The following is a 5,604-nucleotide window of genomic DNA, read 5'->3' on the forward strand; positions in this document are numbered from 1 at the left end:
TATTGGATGGATCGCAGGGCCCCCAATGGAGGAGCTAGAGAAAGTACCCAAGGAGCTAATGGGATCTGCAACCCTATAGGTGGAGCAACATTATGAACTAACCAGTACCCCAGAGCTCTTGACTCTAGTTGCATATGTTTTAAAAGATTGCCTAGTTGGCCATCACTGGAAAGAGAGGCCCATTGGACTTGCAAAGTTTATATGCCCCAGTAAAGGGGAACACCAGTGCCAAACAGTGGGAGTGGGTGGGTAGGGGAGTGGTGGGGGGAGTGTATTGGGGACTTTTGGGATAGCATTGGAAATGTAAATGAGGAAAATACCTAATTAAAAAAAAACTACCAAAACCATAAAAATAAAAAATAAAAAAAACAAAAAAAACCATAATGAAAACGTATTAAAATCATTACATAGTGTAAACACCTATGTACAGGGCTATTAAGTTAGTGGCACTGTAAAATTTACATAAGGACACACAGAAACATTTCCCTCTGGCCTCGTTAGTAAGCTGCCCTTCTTCTCAGTTTATTACCCCTCATTTGCTTTTGCACTGGCAAGTACCAGACTGGGAATGTCATGAAACTGCCTCTCGACACACAAGTCGAGCATCTCATGCCACCTACTCAAGTGTATACAGAATGAATTCCTATACAGCAAGACAAAGCAAGGAAATTTCATCAGGATAGATTGTGCTATCTAGATTTACATGTGCTTCTCAAAGCATCTGGAGACAACTCTTCCTAATCAAGAGCTGAGTGTCAAGGAAAGGACAGGCAGGTGGGCAGAGACTGAAAGCAGGCAACACAGTTTCTACTGAGCAGGGAGTCAGGAGAACCACACTCACTTCCAGAATAAAGGATTTTCAGTATAAACCTCAGAGCGCAGTCGACCAAGTCCACTAGGTTCCTCCATCTTCAAGGCAGTCAGAGTTTTTAAGAGTTGTTCCTCCATAGTTGCCACATCAAACTGAGGTAGAAATGGATAGCTGTGTGTGTTGGCTTTACAGGTGAGAAAAACTGTAGCTTACAACTTCTAGAGTAGGACAAAATCTGCTGGCTAAGAAGGCCAAAAGCACTGCATCTCCTCCTGTTTTCTCTTAGGGGGTCGTTCTTACTGAAAGGGAAGTGAAATCTATGGGCAGGAACAGGGGGAAGACTGACCTCAAACTCCTTAGTGCTCAAACAAACCAACACCTCCACAAAGGAAGCCAGAGGACAGCTGTGCCCTCCCAGCTTCCCCCCTCTCTGCTGGAGCTCATGGTCCATTCTGTAACCACAACACAATTCTGCTCAGGACAGGCTGAAAGAGGACCCTACATAAGTACACTGTACTTCTAAACACCCAAAGTGACAGATGGCCTCTGGCATAAAAGCAATGTCCTAATGCAGCTAACTCAGAAGTAGGAGACCGTAAAAGTGGTGAGGAGGGAGGGAGAATGAAGGGAAATGTTTACACACATCAAATACTTGCTGTTTAAGAATACAAAGCGCCTTTAGGTAACAAATTAAATGCTCATATTGGCCCTCAAGCGTCACAACACAATGCTAATCTTCAGTAAAGCGTTTGCCAAGCTCTAAAAACCACTGAAGCAACTACTTGCCCTCTTAGCTTATCTCTGACTCCTCCAGCTTAAGAAATGGACTTCTACTGTGCTGTGCTCCTAGATGGGACTAAAGGGAGTGCCTATGCAAAGACACATAAGCAGCACCATGGATATGAGATCATTTTTGGTAACATCAGTTACATGGGCGTGGTGGTAGGAAGGCAGACATCTGTGAGTTTGGGGACAGCCTAATCATAAAGCAAATTCTAGGTAAACTAAATAGCGAGACTCTGTCTCTGAAAACATGCCCAAAAAGATTAGGAGAAGCATTAGAATGAAGCTGACATACTATATCATGTATCCTATTTTGAATGCAGTGCTTGGAATTAAACATCTTAATGACCCAATTCCATCCAGGAGGTCCATGTCTAGGAAATGACTAAAGTCCAGGGCTAGACATATCATAGCCTATTCTCAAGAAGGAACTATGAGTGATAACATCTAGGATTACCTCTAAGCTACTGTTTCTCACTGCCATGGCCACTGAGTTTGTTACAAATAGTGAAATTATCAACTGGGAGCAATGAATGACAAGCCATGGCTAGGAAAGTTCCTCGGCAAACTTGTGGTTTGAATGAGAATGTTCCCCTATGCTCATGCTGGAATATTTGGTCCCCAGTTGGAGGAACTACTTGGAAAGGATTAGGAGATGTGGCTTTCTTTGTTGGGGAGGTCTGTCACAAGGTGAAGGCTTTGAGGTTTCAAAAGTCCATGCCATTCCCTGGGTTCTCTCTCTGCCTCCTACTTACTGATCGAGATGTAAGCTCTCAACTGTTCTATCATGAACTAAATACCCCTGAAACCATAAACTCAATAAATGCTTTCTTGTACATTCTGCCTTGGTCGGGATGTTTTGTCATAGCAATTTTAGAGTAGCCAAGACAGAGAAGCTACAATCAGGAAGTGGATCTTTGCCATGAAAGACCTGACCATGTGGTTTTTTTGGAGGAATGTGTAAGACTTTGGACTAAGAAAGGGTTCAAGGGTTCAAGGCTGTAAACAGAGCTTAATGGGTCCAGTTGGAGCCTAAAAGACAGTAGTACTGAGAGGAAGCCTAGATCAAGAGGCTGCAGGGTATAACAATTATTAACAACTGGCTAAAGACTTATTCTTGTTATGTTTTGACAAAGAATGTGACTGCCTTCTACCCTTGTCCTAAGAATTTGCCCAAGCCTGGAGTGAAAAGTAATTTCTTTGATAGAAGAGGTTTCCAGAATGCCTAATACTGGCTCTGCAGCACAGTAATTAGTAATTATTTTCATGGAATGTGGTGGTTTACATGAGAATATAAACCACAGGCTCTTAGGCTTGAATACTTGACCCCCAGTTGGTGGAAAAGGTAGACCAATTACAACACTGGGGGGTAGGCCCTGGGGTTTTCCAGGGCTCTTTTTTTCTCTTCATTCTACTTGCAAATCAAGATGTGAGCTCTCAGTTGTCCCTGCCTGCCATCATGGATTCTAACCCCCTCAAAAGCAAACCCCATTAAATGCTTTCTTTTATATTTTTCATTGGTGCTTTGTCACAGCAATTAAAGAGTAACTATGATAACTGATCCAGTGAGAATTTGGTAAAGTTGGGTCTACTGGTAGAGCATGGGACAGACAGGGAACATGGGATCAATGCAAGATAAAGCTAACATAGCTCTTCTTAGTAGTATTTAGAGGAGCCCAAGTGGTCCCAGTCCAGCAGGGACATAATGACATTAAGGGGACTGGATACCATGCATCTCCCCCTTTCTAACAGTAGGAGCCATAGGAAAAGCCAAGACAGCTAGATTGCCCTCAAGTTCAATAGTTCTAGGGACTTGGTCTTTAAAATGATGTACTCGTATCCCCGGGGAAACATCAAGATGGCCCACATGTGTTCAGTGGACACAGAACAGGCATAAGGGATTCAGCTTGTATATCTTCAGTTCATATATTGATATTATACTAAATTGATGCGGTCTAAAATGACTAAGCAGAATTGAAGAGATCAATTTGTTTCCCTCCTTTCACAGCTGCTACATTCCTTCTCTCTACTGTTCACGCTTTATCATAGGCCACTGCCTCAGAATGTGAACAACTCCAGAGCACAAAATACAAAACACCTAGCCAGCTTGAGAGACAAATGCAAAGTGTGGGCAACAAAGTCTGTACCTTTCCTTTTTAGAACTGATAATAGGGCTGTGAAGAGATGTACACCTGTGTTACCTGACCTAAAACTAAGAGATTTCAGATGGGCATAGTGGGGGCCTATGAGCCTATGAGTACATAGGTGGTAGAGACAGGTATCAGGAATTTAAGGTCATCCTTGGCTACACAATGAGCGACTGATTGGATATGTCCTCTTCAGTGTTAGCCCTAGTATTTAATAACTGCTTTAGATTTTGATGCCTCAAGAACATTACATAACACCAGGGTAGAGAATAAATCAATTAATGTATTATTCTTATAATAATTTGGAAGTGAATAAAAGGATGCATTGCTGTGTTTGTATTGATATTATTCAAGAACAAAGTATCTTCTCATTAATGAAACCCTCAAAACTTAGCTAAAATTCCATGTATGTTTATTCAAATAAACACATGCAATGGGTCACATTTATAAAAGATGCTCAATAGTGATCCTTTTAATACTAAGATCTCATTATATGGCCCAGACCAGCATCAAAATTTGTGATCTTCTGCCCCTGCCTCTAAGAATACTGATTTTTTGATAAATGACGTGGTCCTCTTAGCATTTCTCTGTGACTGACTTAACTATGCTATAAAAACTTTAATAACCAACTGAATCTCTTTCTTACAAGCAGGGCATGAAGCCCCGGACTTCTTCAGTCTCCTGGCACAGTAAAAACATGTCGTCAGATGGCTAGTCTTCCCATGAATAATGTTTCCATCCCGAGGCCTTTTTTCACATAAGCTACACGGCTTCAAGATATTGTGGAAATCTTCCATACTTTCTGTTTCAGCTTTCTGCTCAGAAAAAATATCTGTTTGTTCTCTCGTGCTTGAGATGATCTCTTGGCTTTTAGAACTATGAGCCAAATCCAAAAATCCCACTGAGTTGCAAGGGTCGAACCTGGGCTTTTCCTCCTTTAAATATCCATCTTCAGGCCTAACAAGAGGAGCTGAAATGATTCTCGTACAATCGGGAACATCAATTCCTTCATTGTCCTTTTCAGGTATGGCAGTAATATTAGATGTAGATAGAGAATCAGTTAATTCAGAACAATCCGAATAACAATCCTTTCTCAAGGCCAGGCAACAAAAACAGTATCTCTTGCTTGGAGAATTAAACTTCTTGCATTCCGTACACTGCCACTCATTCTCAGAGGTACGTTCCATATCAGTATCATCGCTCAAGAACTTGGAGTCCTCAAGATCATCATCTTTTCCCACCTCCACCATCTTTTTGTTACTTGTTTTCCCTACTTCACTTGTTTGCTCAGAATTAGCAGCTTCAACTTTTATTCCAACACCTAAATATTCTGACAAGGTCTCATTTAAAAAACACAAATCATCCGTAGTGTCTGAAACAATGGCAGTACCTATATCCTGATTTGTCTGTAAATCAGTTGAGCCAATCCTTTTGAGGAATATAGTTGTTTCTCAAATTCCCTAGAAACCACCAAGGCAGGCCAGCAATGTCCCACTCCTCAAAATCAAGGTCAAGCCTAGATGTCTAATCTTGAGATAAATGTTCTATCAAGTCTTCATCTGCTCTGTAGTCTCACATTTATGTCGTGAGGTAGGCAGTGTGTGAGTCTTCTTCAGTTCTTTTTCTGGGATTGGAGTATTCTGTTGCACCGTGCTTCAGTCTTGACTTGGAAAATCTACAGTGTGATCCTGTGCGAGAGCGAGAGTCTGAGCAGCATCTGTGATGTAACAAGATTCTTAGCATGTCATAGAGGGGGTTGGATCTTTCACAGAAAAGCTCTGACATCTGTCTTAGTCAGGGTTTCTATTCCTGCACAAACATCATGACCAAGAAGCAAGTTGGGGAGGAAAGGGTTTATTAGGC

At 41.6% G+C, this 5,604-nt stretch overlaps 1 pseudogene; it reads right to left on the bottom strand.

Annotated features, from left to right (window-relative positions):
• Positions 1–4,243: 4,243 nt before the first annotated feature.
• On the bottom strand, positions 4,244–5,390 carry LOC110287791 (annotated as a pseudogene).
• Positions 5,391–5,604: the final 214 nt, after the last annotated feature.

This window comes from Mus caroli, unplaced genomic scaffold, assembly GCF_900094665.2.
Source record: "Mus caroli unplaced genomic scaffold, CAROLI_EIJ_v1.1 scaffold_24219_1, whole genome shotgun sequence".
NCBI lineage: Eukaryota > Metazoa > Chordata > Mammalia > Rodentia > Muridae > Mus > Mus caroli.